The sequence below is a fragment of the Phallusia mammillata genome, chromosome 4 (assembly GCF_965637545.1).
Source record: "Phallusia mammillata chromosome 4, kaPhaMamm4.hap1.1, whole genome shotgun sequence".
NCBI classification, from domain to species: Eukaryota; Metazoa; Chordata; class Ascidiacea; order Phlebobranchia; family Ascidiidae; genus Phallusia; species Phallusia mammillata.
The window spans coordinates 30,451,363-30,475,614 of record NC_137255.1 but is presented as its reverse complement, the minus strand read 5'-3'; the positions used below and the strand labels follow the sequence as shown (position 1 = coordinate 30,475,614).

General features: G+C 37.5%; 1 protein-coding gene and 2 long non-coding RNA genes across 5 annotated transcripts in view; all 3 read left to right on the top strand.

Annotated features, from left to right (window-relative positions):
• The window catches only part of LOC145222983 (vacuolar protein sorting-associated protein 33B-like), a 148,557-nt gene that overhangs the window by 69,122 nt on the left and 55,183 nt on the right, over positions 1 to 24,252 (top strand). The window lies entirely within an intron of this gene.
• Positions 27 to 8,216, top strand: LOC145223856 (uncharacterized). The gene is made up of 5 exons (XR_013859510.1): positions 27 to 128; positions 229 to 320; positions 580 to 715; positions 5,488 to 5,613; positions 7,765 to 8,216. It is a non-coding gene; the product is annotated as an uncharacterized LOC145223856 (long non-coding RNA).
• LOC145224144 (uncharacterized) lies at positions 9,544 to 20,544 on the top strand. Of its 3 annotated transcripts, XR_013859574.1 has the most exons (6): positions 9,544 to 9,640; positions 9,871 to 9,998; positions 15,374 to 15,509; positions 15,723 to 15,819; positions 18,658 to 18,774; positions 20,024 to 20,544. It is a non-coding gene; the product is annotated as an uncharacterized LOC145224144 (long non-coding RNA). The 3 variants fall into 3 exon arrangements; XR_013859575.1 differs by lacking the exons at positions 9,544 to 9,640; positions 9,871 to 9,998; positions 15,374 to 15,509; positions 15,723 to 15,819; positions 20,024 to 20,544 and adding an exon at positions 15,826 to 18,325 and having other exon boundaries at positions 18,658 to 19,543; XR_013859576.1 differs by lacking the exons at positions 9,544 to 9,640; positions 9,871 to 9,998; positions 15,374 to 15,509; positions 15,723 to 15,819; positions 20,024 to 20,544 and adding an exon at positions 19,047 to 19,543 and having other exon boundaries at positions 15,826 to 18,774.

The following is a 24,252-nucleotide window of genomic DNA, read 5'->3' as shown; positions in this document are numbered from 1 at the left end:
TTGATAAAAACAATTTTCAAGATGCCGCTTTCTCAACGGTGATTGGATTGAATACTCAGATCTTAACAATATTTTTCCATGATGTTTACTCAAGCTCCATATAAGTTTGCACAAAGTTCCACGTCCGGGTATTAATTTTTTTTTCTTTTTACTATTTACAAATTATTTGGTTGTTGAATTTTTGATGCGATGCATTGAGATTTTTGACCATTGACTTCATTTTCACAGAACATCAGCTATATACGACCACGAGGCTTAGTTTTCCCCTGTACTTTCCGTGGTTCAGTTCATGTGTCGTTCAACATTTAGGAACAACAATGGTGAGATTTTTATTTATACTCGTAAGATTGAAAATAAAAGTAAAAACAAGTTTTTGCAAGCATCTGCTGCAGGATATTCCTTTTTTAGTGCTTTGTCAAGTTCTTGTTCGTATTAGTGATAATTGTGGTGGTAAACTAATGTCAAGTTATTCTTTTGCCTGGAAACTTGTACGATTTGCACTAAACTTGTCAAAAGAAACGATGCTTAAACAATGTTTTTGTTCAGCCTGAATCTTGGCAATATTTTGAATATTTTGAGATGTTTGCTCGGTGGGTCATCTGGAGCATACAACTTCGATATGAGATACGACCAGAAGCGAGGCAGTGAAATGCAGGCACACTGTGTCGAAGATTGGCCGAAAGCAAAAGGTTCCTGTACTGTTGATTCCAAAAAGGTAAAAATTTATTTGATGGACAGGTCTGGGTTAAAAGTCGACACAAATATGACACAAACCACTTTACTTACATTTAGTACCTTTAATGCTTACGTGATGTCGTGCATAGTCAAATCTTACAACTCCTGCTTTGCAAACCATAACGTCAAACCGAATTATTTCCATACAAGCAATATGTTGCCAAATTAGCACCTTACGTTGTTCACTGTGGTAATTGGTATAGTCAGGTCTGACAACCAACGTAGGTTTGCTCACGCAATTGCGGCAGTGGCTTGACGATCTCACAAACAACATAAAATTCACTCTGCTTGGAAACTCGGCAGTACACGACTTAAAGTCGAGAGAGGTCGGTGGCAGACGCGCTTATAGCTCCAGGATGGATTCTTCTGGGCAAAACAAATTATACTGCCCTAACAAATGTTTACATCACTTTGTCCCGCGTGAAACCGATCCACATGTTTCTCAAATGCGATTTTTTTTAAAAACGACCATTATTACCAATGCACATGATCAACGAGTTTTATAGTTTGTTGCATTGTAAAGTATTTTGAAGCACTTTATGTTGAATACACCCGCTTTTGGGGTGTTTAAATTCAAACGTTTAACCTTCCAAGGAAAAGAGATCACGAGTGAAGCATCAACTGTTTTACAAATGAGCGGTTAATACAGAGCATTTGGTCTCTGTTTTGCTTTACGCATGGGCAGAAATTTTGCTAAGCAGTCTTTACCGTGATTAGAAATCAGCTGTTCTAGCGCAGTAATGTTATATGATTTATCAAGTTAGCATGCGCAATTTTCCTTTCGTAATGACAGAAACGAATTTTGTAAATGCATGGGGCAGCGTTCTCATAGATAAGTTTTAGAAATCTACACTTGTGTTTTAAACACTACGTTAAAGGTTTGGCTTGCGACAGTACAGCGCGACTCGATGAGGTTGGTTAGCAGGCAGTAAGTAAAATGAGAAAGCTGTTTCACGCGTTAACAGCAGAAATTTCGTGAAAAACGTAACGCTGTATTTATGCTTTACTCGTTAGTTATGGTTCGATGCAATGGGCAAAGATCACAGCTATTAGCGTCTTATTTTGTTTCACCAAGTTATTATCGTCTTTGATGCCTGTATTTGTTCATTGACAGCTGCAGAAACCAAGCTTTTTAATTTTGCTTTTTATTACGTTGCGCTCAATAGTTTCCAGGAAAAGATTTTATTTCTCTATCAATTTTACGACTGTGTAAATATGTTCTGCTGTGCGTGTCCCGTTCGTAGAGCACTAAACTAAAGACTCCGCTGTCAAAAACAATTCTTGTAAATTTTTCTTGCTCTTATTTCTGGGTTCTTAACAAGTCCTATCTGGTCCTTAAACACCTACTTTGTATTGTAACTCCCTTTAAACCAATGACACCTGACGTAAGCGGGTTCGACGCTCTGTATTACAAAGCAATTAGTTTGACCTAGCTTTAACATTCCCTTCGCAATTACAATTCCTTGTGATTTTTCAAATGCTGACATATTTAATTTTAACCGAGACCGTTTGCTTATTTGAGAGCAACTGACCTAAAACGAGACAACCCGAAAAGGTTCGATGGCAAATATAAGCGCAATGTGTTGCGTTCCTTTGATAGTTTGACTTCAATACTTACCAAACACCACAACATCCTAATGTCTAAGCCAGTGAGTGCTTGCCAAACTTTTTTTGAAATGGTTCACCCTTTGAACCTTTACTTGGAATTTGTACACACCAGTCAAAAAGATGAACGTTAATTCATAACTGGGGTCAGCCCTGAAGCGTCAATGCAGACCAGCGATCACGGCACACTCATGTATAAATCACAGTACGCCAGCCTATTAAAGGCGTCATACCGAATCAGTCCGTCACCAAGCATTCACCACCATATGGCAAGGCGTAGGCTAGAAAAATCTAGCCTGCGGTGGGATTCAAACCCACGACAGGAATCTTTCCGGGACTCGCGCTCTACCAAATGAGCTACGCAGGCTCAGAGGAGAATCCGCCGAAACTCGAATAACAAGCACCGTTGCCTGCCTCGTATGCTGCACATGTCAGCTTCGTAGTAGGGGACCGCCAGTATCAGTGAAGATGAACATTAATTCTTAACTGGGATAAGATGCAGCCTACGCCTTGCCATATGGTGAATGCTTGGTAACCGACTGATTTGGTATGACGCCTTTAATAGGCCTGGCGTACTGTGATTGACCAGTCAAAAATGTATTCATACACCGAGTTAGTCTTAACAAGGCTAAGGATGAACACTATGTAAATCCTTTAACATTTGTTTTGTGGCAAATAACTCAGTGAAAACTGTAAGTTATAATTCACGTTATACCGCACAAAGAATCATTTTCAATGATTATCAAGAGAAATATGGAGTTATGATGACAAAAATAGAGCATAGTAACTTACAAACTGCATATACTTGAGATAGATGTTGTACCATGTACTGTACACTCGAGTTAGCCTACTCCAGAAGGTAAACATATTGCAATACCTGGTCGTAGGTGAATTGTACTATTGAATCTGGGTCACCCTGCTACACTCCATTAAAGACACCCTTGAAACCTTTTTAGTTTATTCACATGTTTTAATAATATTAAGGACATCTTAATGTTAGATATGCCATTACCCATGCTTGACATGCTTTTTTCAATCTTGAAAAAAATGTAGTAATCAATCATAACTATAATCATGCTGAAATGATAATATGCATGAAAGCGCTTAGTTCAGTTAAGGTATAATCGAAAGTGCTTGGAAGTTTGGTTTTCATTGGCCGTCTAAGTTATATTTTGTAATCCCTGTGCCGTCAAAGGAGCACACGGTCAATGTGTACCGGTGTTATTTCGTGGAAAGGAGTTTTGTGTTGTCGATTTTTGCATAACAGACCGAATAATGAGCATTTGTTACCAAAATCTACTTGCTGGATGGCAGCTGTAGGAAAAACAAGCAAAGTTAAAAATTAGTGAATGTTGAGGCAAAGTTGGTTTGATTTCAACAACAGCGATTTGTTGATGGTTTAGCCTTCTGGTTTTTAATTCAACGACCACTGCTTTTGTTTTTATTTCGCCACTTGTTTCAATCCAACGAAAAAAAATTTCTTCACGCAGCGAATGTATTTTGTCGGTGATTTTACGACGCTGTTTTATTGTATTTGCCTCGATCGAGGCGAGGCCAATGTCAAACTTCATTTTACAGTTCATGGAACTTTGTCTTACTTGTTTTCATCGAACACATTCTATGCCCGTATTTGAGGGTTCATTTTCTGAAGTTCTTCTGTCCAACGCAGACACATCCAACGCAGTTTTCTATTTAAACTTTTTCAAACTTACGATTGTTAGCTATCTGAAGTTGATCATTCCAAGTACATTCCGAATTACCCGGCGGTGTATCTACAGGTTTCCTAAACACGTTTTTTAAACGGTCATGATCACCAACGTATATGATCCAGAAGCTTTATAGTTTGTTGGTTATTGCATTTTAAAATGTATATTAAAGCATTTTGTAACGTTTTGTTGGATTCAACTTTTTTGCAGCTCCGTTTTTCCAAAAAATTTTTTGGGTTTAAGTCCAACCAACAATGCCTAATGTGTTAAAATTTTAAACTGTTGTTTGTATGTGTTCTTATCCCGTAGCTGCCGAAACCTAGCTATTTTATTTCGCGTTTTATTACGTTGCGCTCTTAAACTACTTTTCAGTAAACGATTTATTACTTTATCAATTCTACGACTGTGTAAATATGATCGGCCGTTTGTCCCGTTCGTCGAGCAAGGTAACTAAAACCACCGCCGCTGTCAAAAAACAAGTCTTGTAAATGTGTTCGCAATCAATGAACTTTTACTTGCTCTTATTTTCTGATTCTTAACAAGTCCGATCTGGTCCCTCAATGTTGACACACCAACTTTGTGTTGTATTTCTCTTTAAACCATTGACACCTGGCGTAAGCGCGTTCGACGCACCTATTAGATTAAGATAGATTAATCGGAGCACAGTTTAAAAAGCGCATTTGTGATAGGGGTGTTTTTAATAACCGATGCGTGTTTTCAATACAAAGCCCGAAATCTGACAGGTGTAAAGTTAGGCGTGAATCAAGCCTGCTTTATTGACATATAACCCCCAACATGACATAAAATCCCGACCCGACTTAGAACTCTTGTTTACCAGCACTGTAACAAATCAAAATTACAGTTCACATGTTGATTGCTTAACCGACCTTAGCCTCAGTTGTAGTTTGCAATAAATCAATTTTGCAAAAGCCATTCATAAAAATGTAAAATGTAAAGTGTGACGGAAATATTTGTCCAGAGTAGACAGTGACATCCTTCATAAGCGAATTTGGAATCACAAAGTCTTGTGGCTTTTCGCGCGCTTTTTATATTCTATTTACGGTAACGCGCTTTCAAAACCCGTCAGGACTTATCAGTGACTTTATGACGATGTGATGGGTTTTGCTCCCTAGTGTTTGCTTCGTTCGGGGATCACATCGCGACCGTGTATGGCGAATAATGCTAAAATATATTATTATAACCAAGACTGTTTGCTAATTTTAAAGCAACTGACCTAGAAAGCGACTTTCCAAACACCTTTGATGGCAAAGATACTTGCAATTTGTGTCGATTATTGGTAATAAACTGTATTTTTCTGTTTTGTGTAAGTTTTCCGGTTCTTAGCTATAAAAACACGCTGTGTCGTAATGTAGTTGGTATGAATGATTTAACACATAACACATTCCAACACACGTTTCTAACAACTTATATTTATTGTCAGGACATTACTTGGCCAAATGCGACAGCAAGGACGTTAGCTGCACTTACCATGATCGACAGCAAGACCTGATCTGCCCTTCTACTTCTGCATGGTCCAGTTTCTCTGTGTTGGTCAAGAAGAAGAGTGGTGAGTTATTTAATTTGCTAAAGCAGTAACAGCGTGTTATTTTACGTTCCTTTATTTCACGTTACGAAACACCGGAATGTCTAAGCTTAAATCGTGTACGTAGGACAGAAATGCCATTCAAAAACTTGTTAATAAACAGCAGGTGGTATAAACATGTAGGAAAACCTTTCTAGTTTTGTCAGATTTTTTAATAAAGCTAATGTCAATGACACTGTAATGTCTTATTTAACGTAAACAACAACATTAGATATGTCTTTACACATGCTTTTTTTAATCTCGGAACAAATCGTAATAATCAATCTTAACTATAATTACCAGCAATCATTCCTAGGTGAGGTATATTTTGCGCTTTTGATTCGAACGTGCTTGGAAGTTTTTTTTTGTAAACACTATGCCGCCACAGTATGACCCGGGCGGTGTTTAACAGCTTTTATGTTTGTTTCGCTACTTGTTTCAACCCAATTATTGTCATCTATCACGTCACCAATGTGGTTATTAAAAACTGCTTTGGGCTAATCTAATTTTTAAATCGACGAGGCCTAATTTGATCGCAGCAGATACCGCTTTGCCTAAATTTAGTCTTGTTTGGTTTTCCACTGCAAAGTGGTGTTAACAGTTTTGTCAGGAAGCGACTGTTTTCGGTGGTTTTACGACGCTGTTTTATTGTGTTTGCCTCGATCGAGGACCGATACCTTATATGGCGACGCTGAAGTCAAACTCCATTTTACAGTTCAATGAACTTTGTCTTACTTGATTTCATCGAACCAATTCAATATCTGTATTCATGTGTCCCTTTTCTGAAGTTTTTTGCTGTTTTTTTCACCCGTTTTGCTAAACCAAGAATGATTCACACTGTTTTAATTTACGCACATGATTGTTAGCTGTTTAAAGCTGATCCCTCCTACGTTTAACCTCGAATTGTAAGGTATTTTAAAGGATTATGTAACTCTATGTTTGATTTGCCCGTTTTTTAATGCTAATTTAAAACGTTTACTAAACCTCCCCATGCCACAGAAGTCGCAAGGAAGAGATTTAGTGGTTTATGATTCTGCCTTGCTTCACTCATGGACAGAAATTTTACCAAGAAGTCTTTACCGTGATTAGAAATCAGCTGTTTTAGTGCAGGAATGTTATATTATTTATCAAGTTAGCATGCGCATGTTTACCGAAGCAATGACAGGAAACGAAGTTTTTAAAAGCATGGGACACCGTTCCCGTTGATAAGTTTTTAGAATCTAAAACTTTTTTAAACCTTAAGGTAAAGGTTTTGCTTGTGATTGTGTGGCGAGACTCGGTGAGGTTGGTTGACAGTCAGTAAGTAAATGTTTGCTGAATAGAAATAAGGCTATATTTATGTAGCGTTAGCTTTACTTGTTAGTTGTGTTTCGATGCAATGGGCAAAGATTGTCTCACAGCATATAGATGTTTCACCAAGTTATTATCGTAATTAATCACCTGCATTTGTTCATTGGGTTGCATCAGAAACCAGGCTATTAAGTTCCCATTTTCTTACGATCTAAAAACAGTTTTCAGAAAAAGATTTTACTACATCATCAATTTTACGACTGTGTAAATATGTTCTGCTGTGTGTGTCCCGTTGGTAATTAGGAACGCCGCTGACAAAAAAATTCTTGGAAATTTGTTATCATGTTAAACTTTTTCTTGCTCTTATTTTCGGGTTCTTAACAAGACCAATCTGGTCCCTTAATGTTAAAACACCAACATCGAATTGTATTCCGCTCCTGATGTGAGCGCATTCGACGTATTGTATTACAAAACTATCGAAAAGTGTAAAGCAATTTGGATTAAGACAGATTAACCGGAGCAAAGTTTGTATAGCGCATTTGTTATACAGGTACTTTCATTAAGCTTGATATTTTTCCTAAAGTTGTCGGAGGGCCCGAAATTAGGCATAAACTCAAATGTGCAAGCCTGAAACTTGGACTTAACCCGTTGGTTTCGTTCGTTAACATCGCAATCTCGGCGCTGGCTTAAGATCTCGACAATCTCATGATAATTGACTGGTCGGTCGCAGACGCATTTATAGGTACAATATAAATTCTGCTTGGCAAAATATTTTATTGTCCCGTGGGGGTAATTCATTGGGAGATAATTTTCCGAATGGGTCTAACCACTTACATTGGTTGACAGGACAGACCAACCTGCGCTTACCAAGTGCGGCATCGAGACCTGATCTGCCCATCTACTTCTCCATTGTCCAGTTTCTTAGTGCTTGTCTAAAAGGTTGGTCTGCTTTTTCGTTGCTAAAGCTGTTACAGCGTGTTCCAAGCTCACGTCGTGTGAGCATAACAGTAATGCAACTTAAATCTATGTCAGAAAGTGCTTGAAAGGTTGATTTTCTTTGACCATCTACTTTAGATTTTTCAAAAACTACGCCGTCAAAGTATCATAAGGGTTCCATAAACGTTCTGTGGCAAAAAGAGTTGTTTCGGGGTAAGGGTATTTGTATTTTGGTGTTGCATCGGTGCTTTCAGTGAGATCCCTGCTGAAACTAAAAGTAAACCGTAATCACATGCAATGCGAAATTTGTACAAAGTATTAACCGCATATAGACGATAATAATAAACATGTAAATGTAAAACATGAGCAATAAATATTTCCTTTGACAAGTGTACGGCGCATGTTAGTAACTCCTAATTTTTATAGGATCGTACTTTGCTCACAGACCCTTCTGTTCAGAGACGGAAGCCCTAATAATGCAAACGTGCCAATACCTATTGATTAATTTTAAGATTCTACAACTGTGTTTTACAAGTTGAAGGTTTAACCCACGCCGCAACACGTTAAAGGTGTGTTGACAGGCAGTAAGTAAAATGCGATCGCTGCTTACGCTTACACAGCAGAAGTTTGCTGAATAAAATAAAGTTATGTTTATGTAGCATTAGCTTCCACAAATACAAATTCCCAATGGACTGAAATTTTAAACAGTTGTTTGTTTGTTGTTGCTTCTTTATTATTTAAAATTTTAGCTCATTTGGGCTTGTGTAGTGGTTCTCAAAGTTTTTATCATGTTCCTCCGTTACATGCTAAAATATTATCACATCTTCCCGGGTGCAAACCTGTTTGATTGACATGTGATAGCCCGGATAGACACCTCTGTTTTACCAGCACTGTAACATAAACACAGTAAAAATGCAAATTGCTTAACCGATCTTAGCCTCAGTTATAGTTCACAACGAATAGTTTTTGCGACAGATTGGATGAAAATGTTGTTTGTTCTGGATAAATTATTTGTCTATTGAAGGCAGCAACATTGTTTTTTTGTTTTTTTTTTCTTGTTGACTCAAAAGAAAATTTAGAATCGTGAAGTCTAGTTTGCACGATCTTGTTATCGCTATTTTTTGCGTTGGTGTGTTTGCAATTCGTCGCTTTAGAAGAAATATTCGTCTTGCTGGATATGTCATTATCCTGGTGAAGGCTCCTTGTATAGGATGTCGAAACGTCGATAATTTATAGTAAAACCGCTGGGTAAGCAATTCTCGGTTTTTAATGGCCTTGTTAGAAATTTATTGACTTTTGATAATGTAACGCGCTAATCCGCCTGGATTTTGTTTGTGACTTTACCACAATACGTTGATAGGATTTTGCCTGATAGTGTTTGCCTCGTAGTGTACACTGTGACCGTAAATGGCGGTGCCAAGCACCATGCCCTCGTTTATTCTCCTGTTCACCTGTCCGTGACTTGCTTGTTTGCTTCCACAAAATATAAGTGGCAAATACGTCTGAAAAGTGTGTCGTAATGAAATTTGTATGGCGTGCATCCCAAGCCAAAATATTTACATAACATAAGTTCCTAGTAACTACTAGAGACGCATCGAATCGGTCTAATTGGGTTCAGAGCGCCACTCGTTGATAACCCTTCATATATCATGATTAAAGTGATTTTTTTAACCTTTTTGTAACAGGACACCCAAGTGTTAGTATATAGAAGGGCACAAGTCCTGACCGACCCCTGGCATTTTTCCTGGTTGAATTTTTTCTTGGCCAGCACTTATTGGCAACAACGGTGAGTTTTGTATTTATCTTCGTGAGATTAGTTAGAAAGGGAAACCTTGAAATATTTTCAGGCATACGATATCCTCTCGTTGGTAAATACTAATATTCTTATTCATGTACATGTTTAGATGTGTATTAAGAATACTTCTAAGGTAGAAACTGCTGTAGGAATATCTGGTTCTTCAGTTTTTGCATTTTCACGACAAAGTTATGCAGTAAACTTCTGTATTTGTTCTGCAGGCAAAGTCATCTGGAAAACAAAGCCTGAAGCACAGACGCCGACAAATGAGCCGTTGGATTGCGACATGAAATCCCACAAACTGTCTGACTGCAAACTCTGTGATCTTGGTTGAGTGATTGGATGCAAGGTACGTTTTAAGTCGTTTATAATCTTGAATACCACACAAGCATTACACAGTTGCGATGTTTGCAAAATGTGATTACAATGTGTGACTATGGTGGTTTTTGTTGCTGCCTTCAATCTGCGACAAAACGCAAACCACTGTGCGATACCTATAAATTTTCAGCCGATTTTAGTTGTTTGTGAACTGTTGCAAAATAATTTTCCGGGGGGTACTAAATTTGTTTAGCGAAAAGAAAACCGGCAGAAAAAATTAATACGTTTATTACACAACAACAATTGCGTGTTTAACAAATTTGTCGTTTAACTGGTGTATTGCTAAACAAATACAGTTGGTATTTGAGAACTTGTGTTTTAGCAAACGCTTTGTCCCCCAGAACAGTAGGGCTTCTTCAGGCCAATGAATGATATATTGCGAGCACACAAGCGAAAATGCACGAGCGTAGCGGGATAAATCGAGAAATAATTACACAAAGGCTTTCCGTGAAAGATTGCGTGTGCTACGTTATGACGGTGCGTAACTAATGTCCGACGTTTGATAAGGAAGTGGGACGCAAAATGTAACGAAAAACCGGGCTTAGGCTTTTGCCGTCATTGCGATTTAGAACACTAAAATTTGAATTTATAGGGCAACTTTCAAAAACTAACCTTTTAGACCAATTGGTTTCTCGTTTCAAAAAGTTTTAATTAATGTGGTGGTCGCATTCCAAAACGTGTTCACATAAGGAGGACTTTTTAATTTCCATATTTTTAACAGCCACTTGGTGCTCTTGAGGCGTGAATTGAAATTCCGCTCGGCTTGTCCAAGGTGCCTGGTAAACTAACAATTGAGTGTGTGTAAAATACATGTGTTTTCGGAAACCAACCAAAATGGAGCAAAGCTTTGTTAAACCTCTCTTTTATTTATGGGAATGTAATAATAATGACAGGCAATTCAAAGTGACCAAGCCAACGCAATTGTTAGCAATCGTCTGTTAAACTTGTTTTATCCGCCCTGAGTACTAGTTTGTTTTAGCGCTATTCCTACTTAGGCTTCGTTATGTTAAATACAACTTTGGGCGAGACTTATGCCTACCTTTTAAAAAGCTTTAATGATAAGTTCGATAAACTTTGTTAAAACTAAAGTTGTACGTACTTTGTTGTTGTTCATTTCACACAAGAAAACAGTTGTGATGGAGACCATAGTCCAATCTTTAAACGCGGGTAGATGGTGGAACCCGGGTAGATGGTGGAACGCGGGTAGATGGTGGAACGCGGGTAGATGGTGGAACGCGGGTAGATGGTGGAACGCGGGTTAAGTTTGCTGTTGTTCAGATTCTTCAATTGTGATTAAATGCATCCGCTGGTGGTGTTTTTCGCTGGTGCCATAGCGTTTCTAAAATAATCTTTGGTTACAAGAATTATTTTGTGAACAATTGGGTCAGCTTAACTAGTTGTGCTAGTTTGTTGACTTCCGTGCCTCAAATATCTGGGAAATTTGTAGTTAACACTGAACGAACGTTCCATACACGTCCCTCATTTAATAAAGTGTTTAGTCCAACTGGTGAAAGTTATGCAAATTAGTCGACTTTTATTCCTTTAACACATAAGAAACTCCAATGAATCAAAGTGTAACAGATTGGTATTGTCAGAATTTTTATGTGCTAATGTATGGCCCGAAAGTACAATATAATTTCAGAAAATTTAATTTAGATTTCACTACTGTATTTTTACTTATTGACAAAGATCTATACATTTTGAATGTTTCGTGACGTGACGTCACATAATGCACCAGTTGATTTGATCGGGACAACAGTAATAATATACGGTGCGATTTAATGCTATAGATTTACATTCCACATATTAGTTTAACACAGAAACACCAATTCCTATTTATTGATCGAGCGAACATGAATTTCAATACGTTTACCCTTGGCCAGACTTGGACAACTAGATTTTTTTTCGATTTTTCAAATTAGATTAAAAGAGCACCTCAATTTAAGACTGATATTGTGTCAGCCAAAAGTCCGTCGCTCTGAATTGATAATTCATCGTTAATAAGTATATTTTGGAGCTTTCATAATTGGGAGCAAATATTGGGTTCTTGAATTTGTTTAGCAAGAAAAACTGATTACATTTAATGCAGCACATAACAGCTGCGTATCTGTAAAAATAACGTTTCATGGGGACAGATTCAAACGCTGTAACATATTTTGGAAAATATCTCTTTTGTTTATTTATAAATACGGTAAACAAGTGACAAACACAACGTGGTTATTACTTAAAAGCGTGTATTGTAACTTTGATGTATGTTGCCTCAGTGCACTTGTTAACTTTTAATGGGTAAAGTTGTTTCAATTTATCAGATTTGGTTTTACCTCTCTCTTTCAATTATACATAAACTTTCAGCGGTAGTTGTACGCGCGGTAGAAGTAATTTGGAACTGTATCGTATATTGAATTCTGATATTTTCTTTGTTTATAACTCGACGCTGATGGAACACCCTCACATTTTTGTACAGTTTAACAGAGGAATGGTGGAGTGTTCACAGATTTACTGTCGAAATATTTACATGTTAAATAATATGAATTAATTTTAACACTAGAACGGCCGGAAAAAATGTATACCTCCAACAGCCGATGGTGTCGAAAACGACACCATCATTAAATCTCAATATTTTTTATTAATTAAACCCAACGGAACATGCACAAACTAAACACAGGGCATGTTATGCATGTATTTACAACGCTACGATAAATAAACACTTCATGACCTTGCTCAGATAGAGACAAAAAGCAAAAATGTTGTATTATAGATCAGTTTCCAAAATACAACATGTTGTAGGCTAGCAAATGTAAAATAAACTCGTATATGCCATTTTCAGTGTAAACAGGTTTACAGCAGTCAACACTTTTCATTTTCCGACGTGCAATTTTTGCATAGTGTGAGCTTCCAAACACCTTCTCCACACACTCCACAAGTTGGCCTGCCACAGTGGGTGCAAGTCGTAACTGTGTTGTTTCTGCAACCCTGTCCTGAACATTTCCTTCGCTTTCCGGATGGTGTTCGCAGCATTGGATCCACTTTTCGCACCACTTGCTGCCGCTTTACCACATAAGCTTCCTTCAAACTCTCTATAAGTTGAAGTGTGAAGCTTCGTCGGCTAATGTTGCTGCCAGAACATTTTTTGTGCAGAATCCATGAGTTTAGTGCTGCTATATCAAGTAGGTTTGTCCAAATAGCCAGAGGCCATCGTCTACTTGCTGCATGTGTTGTGTATTTTCTCGCCATTTGGTCGAAAACATCCACGCCCACCTTGTTTTTGTTGTAGAATTGTATAACTGTCGGCGTTTTCTTCTCTGTTACATCGGTGCTTGGGCTATCGTGCATTGTTGACAAAAGATTAACATTTTTCTTTTGTTTGCACTGGTAATTTACAAACAGACAGTTTTTCGGTACGTTGTAGTAGAACTTGCTAGAAAACTTTTCTTTTTGGCCGGTGGTGATCTCTTTTGGAAGTCCTTTACTGTTGGCACGTACCGTTCCTACAATTATTTCGTTTACTTAGCAAATCAGCAAGATGCACACTAGTGAAAAAGTTATCTGTTGTAATGTTGTATCCACCATTTCGATCCAAGTTTCTAGTAAGTCTCATCACAACGTCTTCGCCAAGTGGTCTGCCATTTCGCTGATCCTTTTCTATAGCGCCGAGGTATGGTAAAATATTACAAACGTATTTGGAGTTTACTTCCGCTAGTACACAAAACTTCACACCAAATTTGTCCGGTTTGTTTGGCATAAAAACAATAAAAGGACATCGGTTTTTCATTGGAAAAAGCTGCTCATCTACTGTCAAACTCCAGTCAGGCCTGTAGTTCCCTATGCAATTGGAAACTAATGCTTCCATTGGCTCACGAATGTGTATAAATTTGTCGGTAATTAACCGCTCACTTCGACAACCTTTGTTGTCAAATCGAATAAACTTTTTTACTTCTACAAAGTCAGCTCTTGACATAGTCTCCCGGAAGAGGGGTGGGCCGTATTTTTCACTCCATAAAAAGTCAACAGAATGGCTTTTGCCGTAAATGCCTCTTGCATACTGTAAGGCGATAAAGGCTTCAAGTTTTTCCATTGAAAAATCGAAGTTCGGTGCAATTTCTGCAGCTTCCCTCATTGTATGTGCTTTTATGTTTACCAACATAGGATTGTCGACAAACAATTTCCAGCAATCATAAGGGCTCCTTCCAGCCTTGTAGCGAACACTAGGATTGACACCTGATCTCACTCGCACTAAATTCGAGGGACTTGAACGTACTGTCCTGGCAGATAGCAATGGGGTCCATGTCTCTCCGTTTCTTGCTGTGTGTTGGGATGTTACTAAACATTCACTATCATTTTCATCCTCTGACGAAGAACTGCTTTCACTACACAAACTCTCATCACTCGCAGACTCAATCTCACATGCTAGAGAATCTTCCATTTCATCAGTGTCGGAATCTTCATGAAGGATTGTTAAAACTTCTGCTGCAGTGTATCTACAACTGAATTTATGCGATGACATCTTATCTACGTTCTAATTGCACTCTATCTGCAAATAGTCTTTTAGCACCAAAGTATAGCAAGGGTGTACATTATATTCTGCTTGGATAAAGTGGGTCTATGACGTCATAAACTACACGTAAATGCTATATAAGTATGTACATGAGATATACAAACACGTTTATATGAAAACATGATTTCTCCCTAGTTTTATACCACCGCATCCAGGTTAACACGAAAGAGTATCACACTGTTTTCCGCTTACAATTTTGTGGTGTCGATTTCGACACCTCGGCCGTTGGAGGTAAAACAGGTTGTAAAAAAAAATTCGGAAACACAGTGGTTTTAAAAAAAGTTAGACACACTCTTCAATCAAAGTTAGGAAGCTACTGAAAGTTTCATATTGAAGCAACTATATTTACTAGCAAAAAATACACATCGAAACTCAAAAGGTGTCGATTTCGACACCACGGCCGTTCTAGTGTTAAAACAGTAAACCTCGGTAAAACCGGAATATGTTAATCCGGATCGTCGATCGCATAATTCGGACAAAACTTGAGGTACAAAAGATTTGTAATGTGGTCAGACTTTAACTAATCGACATCGGTTAATCCGAATTTTGTTAGTCTGAACGAGTCTGGATTAAGCGAGGTTTACTGTAGTATTATCAGCCAATATAGACTTGTTACTTTCGAGACGAGATACGTTTCTTCTCTAAAAAATGATTTACTGCTTTCATGGTTACATGTAGATTCTTTGACTTTGACTAACCGCCACCTGGCGTCCTTTTACCAAACGATTTCTTTTGCAATATTCGCGACAGGCAACTGTGCATGTGATCAATACAAACATTTTGTTTTGCAGAAAGCATTCACGGCTTTGACGTTGTCGTAAATTTTACGGGCAATATTAGCTCTGGTCTGACACCTGGCGGTAAAAGACACACGTCGAGAGGAAAACAGGTTGACACAGATCGGAGGCGATTCACGCTGGTTCTGAGGTAGATGCGAATCATACGTATTTGAGTGAATTGTAAAACCTTAACTATGTCATATATTCGATAAAATATCATCTTTTCTTAGTGCTGTATGCGTCACCGGCATAACATAACAAAGTTCAGTTTTAACAATTCTCATTTAATGCCCATTGGTCGATTTGTTTTCTTATTTGCAAGAAACTAAACACGTTTCTAACCACTTATATTTGTTGACAGTATATTACCTGCACTTATCAAGTGCGACAGCAAGACCTGATCTGCCCTTCTACTTCTCCATGCTCCAGTTTTTCTGTGTTGGTCAAGAATAAGAGTGGTGAGCTTTTGTCTTGATATATTATATAAACGGTAGTAAACTATAATTACGGGTCCCCTTCCACGAAGAGGACACAAATTGTTTTTGTCCGTATTTTTTCTTTTTTCTGTCTAACGCTGGTTTGTGAGACACATTTGGTCAAGAAAGAGTTCTTCAAATTTACAGAGATGTTAGTTAATAATCCAAATTTGATCCTCCTGAAGTTTAACTCAAATTACCCAGCGGTTCACCCACAGGCCCCCGAATCGTAAAATTTATTGCTGGTTTTATCGCTCGTGTGGTAAAGAAGGAGTGACATATGTTAGTTATCAATCTAAACTTGAACCTCTAGAAGTTTTACGAGACGTCGTTTCGGTGATTAGAAATTAGCTGTTTTGCACAGCAATGCTATTTCGTTTTGTTAAGTTATCACTCACATTTTTAGTTTTTTTTAGCGAAGGTTTTACACCTATGACGTGATTTAAACCTAAATAACTGCTCGGTTTTGTATATGTCAAGCAAAACTTTGTTAATCAAAGTGAAGATGAAAAAATGAACTGGACTTTTTTTTGCAAAATGCTCGTTGTCAGGTTGCCTGCCGCATGATCAAGGGTTACTTAAGGTCAACTAGTAGGTATTGCAAACACAGTTCAGAACTTTCTTTCGTCATAACGTAGCGTTTTTGTTAACAATCAATTTAGGAATCAATACTCAAGGCATGCATAAATTAGGCTTGATGGTATTGTTGAACACTCAGGACGGCATGATATTGAAAATGGTGTCAAAAGGTCAAACAGTCGTTTGGCGTGTGCACCCTGAGAGGTTACTACAGGTCGACGGTACTCGTTTTGCGAAACAAAGTTAAATGAAAAACAATTTGTTATGTATACACTTGTAGCAAATTGCTTTTTAATTTAAAGTGTCTGTAACACAACTGTTACAGTTTTCTAAAAAAATGCGTTTAAAACCCGACCTTGGACGACAATATCTGGGTCAAAGCAAGAGATTAGATTGAAGTATTAGTTACGTTTTTTAATGTTTCTGTGCTTACATGACAATAATAGTGCAAAAAGAATACCAAGATTTTTTTTATTGTTTGGTAAATGCTTTCTATAAATTTGTCCTTAAGAATCTAAAAACCACCGCAACATTTGTTTACCGTAAATCCGCACAAACGCGCGTGTGGGGACCCATTAGTTTTTGTGTACAAAAACGATCATATGTGTAGATTAAATGATGTGTAAAGTAAATTGGTAAATATCGTATAGAATATATAAAATGGAAATATATCAGGACGCCACTCTTACAGTATTTATTTTGTTATTTTCCTCAGATGAGTGTGATCTTTGCCTAAAACGTTTTACACAGGGCCATTGTTGTTATTTTTTTTTAATTATGTTTTCTAATTCATGTTGAGGACTTTTATTTTGATGGTTTTGATGCAAAACTAACGTAAGGTTCACTCTGTGCTTGGTTTTCTTTATGCCTTAAACTGGAAAGCGAAAATACAAAACTGCATTTCCCAGCTCTACGTGCTGTGAGTTTGATCGCTGTTGTGCGGACTGTCCATTCACACAAAGTACAATAATATAGATCAGTGTTTCTACATAATAAGAGTCTTATTGCATAGTAAAATTCAGTCGCATTCGTATTGAAGTTTGCATCAACGAATTTAATCCAAAAGTCACCACCGAAATCAATGTTAAGGGCCGGTTGTCGTTGATACGAGTTGTCGCGAAATATTTGACTTGTCATCGTGGTAAGGTCGCGACTTCGCGGATTAATCATGAATGTCTGGGTAACAAGAGCTTTTGTAAACATTGCCCGCTGATTAGCTGAGGCCTCACCTTACAGTGCACTTGATAAGACATTTGCAAAACGCTGATTGGATAATCGCATTCAGTCTCATTTGCATTCAGTTTTGCAACCTGTTTCAGAAACACAAAGATTTCCAAAAGTTGTTACGTGATGCTACATTTTATTAACCTTTAACCTACCTATAGATAATACGAGTAATATGAGATTGAAATTTGCAGTAACTTGTTTTTGCGATAAAATGTTAATCCAAAAGTCGCCAGCAAAGTAGTTGCCGGTGTTGTTGGCGCAAGTTGTCACGAAAATCTTTGCCTTGTTATCGTCGTTGGGTAGCGATTTTACTGATTAATCATGGATGTCTGTGTAACAAGAGCTTACGCAAACATTGTCCGCTGATTAGCTGAGGCCTCTTCTTTTACACCCGATCCGTCTAATTTTAAGCGCTTAAAACTGTCGAATTCTGGAGAATCTCGGGCCTTTATGCTGTCGTATTATATTCCGTGTTATGGATTCTGCGCTTTAAGCGACATGGTATGCTATGGATATTACGAACAGCTTAGGGGGTTACCCTATGAGCTGTTTTTGTCGGTTGTGGCTGTTTGTTGACAAATTAAATCAGCTGAACTAAACCTTACGTTGCGGTAGAAAGTTGGAATTTAGAACACTGGCTTCAATTTATGGAGTTTTTTATGGAGTTTCCTAAAAATTGGTGGTAAGTTTAACTTATTTAAGTATTTTGTGAAAAATAGCAAACCATTTTAATATAGGAGAGACATATCACATATTTGTCTGACCTGAGGACATTAACTGGGTTCACACACAGGCAGTAGATTTTGACTGAAGCAGCATAGTTTTACGAGTTTGTCAGCCTTGAAAGTGACAAGCATCTGTGCCCCTGCAAGGTTCTCGTGTGTATTTGATTTGGACAAAAACATCAAGGTGTTGGAATTTTTTACTCACATAGGCAAAACTTCCATTGATTATAATCAATGCAGCTACACAGATGGTATATTTTTGATTAAAGAAAGGTCCTAATTGTTTCAGAAAAAATGCAACCCGGACAAATCTGGAAATGTTTGGGCAGGTGGTGAAAATTTGAATGTTGAAACCTGTACAGGACAAATGACAGAGAGTCAGATTTGGTGAACCACAGATGATTGTGTGAGTAAACAGTTGATGCAAAGAACTTAAGGCAGATTAATATAGCATTCATGACTTGATATTTGGTACAGAAGTGTTTTACACACCTTAGAAACTACGTACTACCTGAAACTGAGGTAGCATGCCTAGTTTTAATGACTGATTTCATTTGGTTTCCTTCAGCACTTATATTAATGACTGGTAAAAGCACTAAAATTGGTTGAAAATATATACTGTATGTTTTGTTTAGTTAGTAGTGAGTTGAAACTTATTATTATATTGTGCAATTGCAGTTGAAGCTATGGGTGAATCCTCCAAAGCACCATACAGACTCATCTTATGGTTTGCCACTTGGGTGTCATTTGACAACAATTGCAGTGTTGGATTTCCCGACTAAAAACAATTTAAAGCATGCTTTTTGTGTTTAAAATAGGGGAATGACACAAAGGCTATAGACCAGTGGTTCCCAAACTGGGGTCCGTGGGGCAATTTTTGTGGGGCCGCAAAGCGGTTGAAGTAATTCTATAATCTTATTTGGTGTCAGTTTGTGCCACTAAATAAGTTTAAATCAAAGTAGAATTGAGAATCGATTCTCTCCATTGCTAAACAATAGCCTTTATTGAATGACAACTATCAAAAATGCCATTGTTCGCGCACGATTGTAATGTTTTTGTCCTGTTTGTGATGTCACATGCTTTCTTTGGATGATTGTTATGTGCAATTTTTCTCAACTAGCTAAAATCCTGCAATCAACTTTCGTTTTTATGAAATACACATTTTGGCTTAAGGACCGAGTCCACGAAATAATGGCAAAGGGACCGTTTCAAAAAAAAATTATGAAAAAGTTTGGGAACCACTGCTATAGACTAAAGAGTAGACCAGGTGGATATGTATATACGGAGTACAAAATAGCCTGCATTGTTTAATATAAATAACTGTGTTTGTTTAACTTAATATTGCACCATTGCTACTGAGATAAGCTCTACTTTCAAAGTTACATCAGATATCTTCAATTGTTAACAACATTTTTGGTGCAAAATTCTGCAGATAGTTTAGTTTGCAGCTCCACAATTTTTATATGATGATCATTGCATAGCAGTACTGTCATGTATTCAGTTGATGGTAGCATAAAAAGCCTTTTTAGCAACTAACAATTTGGTTATCAAGTAAAGGTTGTGAAAAAAAAACAGTTGCATTTAATTAACCCCAAAATTTCAAAACTAGATTATATGGTGTTTAATTATTTCATTAAATTTGTGTTTTATTACAGGGCAAGGTAAGAAGATTTTACCCTTAAAATCTGGAAAAGTTAGATGCAAGGAAAGGATATGTGTACTATTTGAAACTTTAACCTTTACATGGCTATAGATTGCATGCAATCTTCTTTCTGTATTTCACATACAGCACATTACCCCAGATATGACCAAAGGTTCAACAAAATAAGCAAATCTATCTATTCCAATTGTTGTGTGATATTTAGATTGATATATATGTCCCAGTCTAGTTGTTAATTTGTGTTGCTTTTTGTTCTTATTTTAATGCAAATTGTATTGTTGTTGTTGTTACACTGCATTTTTAGTGTACAATTTTTATCCACATTTGATACTGACTAAAAATCCATAAGCACTTCCAAATGTTGAACCAGAATTATTTCACTGGGTGTGAGGTATTTTACTGCATTATTACTGAGATACAGTTGTGGCGCTTTTCATTCTGAGTTTATTCAAAAGGTACAAAGTTAAGCTGCACGGAATTGGATCAATGGCTTGAATAAAGAATGTATAATCCGTGTTTCATTTCTATTGACTTTTTGAGGAAAGTTTACTCCAGAAAAACAACAGGCGCAATGGGTTACCCTGGTAGAAATAGTAAATTTATAGTCAAGAGATAGGGGACAATTCAGGGAGCGTAAACTTGCTTAAAAAGAAAGCATATCAACGTCCTGTTGTTTCAGCTTTTGTTAAAAAACTTAATCACGTCACGATCCTTGACCCGTTAGTTTGAAACTTTGTGTTGTAAGCAAGCTTTATTGCGTCACTATCTATTGTTTTATATCAATTAGAAAACAATGACTATTCTTTAGTGCTAAACGATACAAGGATTTACCTATTTCAGGTTTTTTTCACATACCTTGGAAGAAATTGAGCATACGAAAGTTGCGTGTCCAATACAATTAATTCAACATTAAGTTTCGCTTATTCTATAAAAAGCAAAAAATACAGTTTATAGTTTGTTGTTGTCTTCGGTAGCTTACGACGATGTAGCAGTTTCTTGAGTATCACATGACTACCGGCATGCATAAGGTCGCTAAAAGATTAAACTAACCTTTGGTCTTCAAATCTCACTTAACAAATGCCGACATGTTCAAAGAAGCATAAAATAGTTTAAAGGCTGTCTAAAACTTTTTGTGTGAAACTGGCGTTCGTGCTCCAAATCGTAAAATATAATGGCCTGGGAAAACTAGCAATATCAGTCACAAGGGACTATTCAAAAGGCTCGTTTGCAAACCGTTTGGCCTATGAAAACCGAATGATTTTATCTCAAGCCGTTTGTGTTTAATGGCTGACAGTCTTAATCACTGTGCGACATTATTGTATGGTGTGGCGGTCTTGCCCTTCGCGGCAAGATGACGTGCGCGTCTTATTTTCGTTTTGCTCATGGCAACAAGCTGAAACTTTGCAAGCTGCTACAGTTTACAATTCCACGTTGGCCTGTGAAAATCGTTTGCGTTTGCCTTAAACCGTTTGTCATCTGGAGCCTGTAGTGTATAGGCAACATTGGTCGACCGCGCAGAAAATATTTTTAAAGCGGTCATGCCCTGCGTTCGCTTATGATGCACGCATCTCATTTTCGATTTTATTATCAGATTTAAACGATATTTTGTATGCCTTTGCGGGATGTATTTAAAAGCTGACCTGTCAAAACCTTTTGTGTTTACCATAAACCATTTGTCATCTGAAAATGGTATATGTGTCGAGCGCGCAAAAATCATTTTTAAAGCGTTTATGCCCTGCGTTCACTTATGATGCACGCCCCTCATTTGCAAGGTTATGATTAGATTTAAAAGATATTTTGTATGCCTTTGCTGGGTTTATTTTAGAGTTGACCTGTGAAAACCGTTTGCGTTTACCTTAAACCGTTTGTCATCTGGAGTCTGTATAGCCTACATTGGTCGACCGCGCAAAAAAATCATTTTTAAAGCGGGCATGCCCTGCGTTCGCTTATGATACACGCCTCTCATTTTCAATGTTATGATTAGATTCAAACGATATTTTGTATGCCTTTACTGGATGTATTTTAGAGTTGACCTGTGAAAACCGTTTGCGTTTACCTTAAACCGTTTGTCATCTGCAGTCTGTATAGCCTATACATTGGTCGACCGCGCAAAAAAATCATTTTTAAAGCGGGCATGCCCTCCGTTCGCTTATGATACACGCCTCTCATTTTCAATGTTATGATCAGATTCAAACGATATTTTGTATGCCTTTACTGGATGTATTTTAGAGTTGACCTGTGAAAACCGTTTGCGTTTACCTTAAACTGTTTGTCATCTGGAGTCCGTATAGCCTTCATTGGTCGACCGCGCAAAAAAAATCATTTTTAAAGCGGGCATGCCCTGCGTTCGCTTATGATACACGCCTCTCATTTTCAATGTTATGATTAGATTCAAACGATATTTTGTATGTTTTTACTGGATGTATTTTAGAGTTGACCTGTGAAAACCGTTTGCGTTTACCTTAAACCGTTTAAAATCTGGAGCTAGTATAGTCTACATTGGTCGACCGCGCAAAAAAATCATTTTTAAAGCGGTTATGCCCTGCGTTCGCTTATGATGCACGCCTCTCATTTTCAATGTTATGATCAGATTCGAACGATATTTTGTATGCCTTTGCTGGATGAATTTTAGAGTTGACCTGTTAAAACCGTTTGCGTTTACCTTAAACCGTTTGTCATCTGGAGTCTGTATAGGCTACATTGGTCGACCGCGCAAACAAGTCATTTTTAAAGCGGTCATGACCTGCGTTCGCTTATGATACACGTCTCTCATTTTCAATGTTATGATTAGATTCAAACGATATTTTGTATGCCTTTACTGGATGTATTTTAGAGTTGACCTGTGAAAACCGTTTGCGTTTACCTTAAACCGTTTGTCATCTGCAGTCTGTATAGCCTATACATTGGTCGACCGCGCAAAAAAATCATTTTTAAAGCGGGCATGCCCTCCGTTCGCTTATGATACACGCCTCTCATTTTCAATGTTATGATCAGATTCAAACGATATTTTGTATGCCTTTACTGGATGTATTTTAGAGTTGACCTGTGAAAACCGTTTGCGTTTACCTTAAACTGTTTGTCATCTGGAGTCCGTATAGCCTTCATTGGTCGACCGCGCAAAAAAAAATCATTTTTAAAGCGGGCATGCCCTGCGTTCGCTTATGATACACGCCCCTCATTTTCAATGTTATGATTAGATTCAAACGATATTTTGTATGCCTTTACTGGATGTATTTTAGAGTTGACCTGTGAAAACCGTTTGTGTTTATCTTAAACCGTTTAAAAAACTGGAGCTAATATAGTCTACATTGGTCGACCGCGCAAACAAGTCATTTTTAAAGCGGATATGCCCTGCGTTGGCTTATGATGCACGCCTCTCATTTGAGGTTGTGTTTAGATATAAACGATGTTTTTTATGCCTTTGCTAGATGTATTTTGAAGTTGACCTTTGAAAACCGTTTGCGTTATTCAGCAAATCATTACATTTTCAGAATTACATTTTTATTATTTTAGTCTGTTCACTTAAAGATCCTTGTTCAGTATGCACTATTGGTAAATGCAGGTTTTTACCTGACCAATCAACTAAATGCTGTGAATCTAATTAATTATTCTCTTTACATTTATTTCTGGTTTCATATAACTATATGGGCTCAAGTTGAAAATGTTGTAGTGTGGGAATTGGGTTTATGAGCTGCTACATTTTTTCCATTAAAAAAGTGCTGTCCTCATTGTGCATTTGGTGTTTCATCATTTTCATTAGTACAGGCTTTAACGTGTCTTAGACCACTAATGGTTTGAGGTATATGCAAACCGTTTTCAAACGTCAACCCCAAAATACATTCAGTAAACGCTTGCAAAATATTGTTAAAATCTGATCATAACATCGAAAATGAGAACCGTACATCATATATTACATGGCATGGCGTAACCGCTTTAAAAAATGATTTTTTTTGCGCGCTCGACCCAGATAGACTACACAGGCGCTAAACGGATTAAGGTAAACGCAAACGGTTTTCACAGGTCAACTCTAAAATACACCCTGCAAAGGCATACAGAATATCGTTTAAATCTAAATATAACCTCGAAAATGAGAGGCGTCCATCATAAGCGAACGCAGGGCATGACCGCTTTAAAAATGATTTTTTTGCGAAGTCGACCAATGTAGACTATATAGGCTCCAGATGACAAACGGTTTGAGGTAAACGCAAACGGTTTTCACAGGTC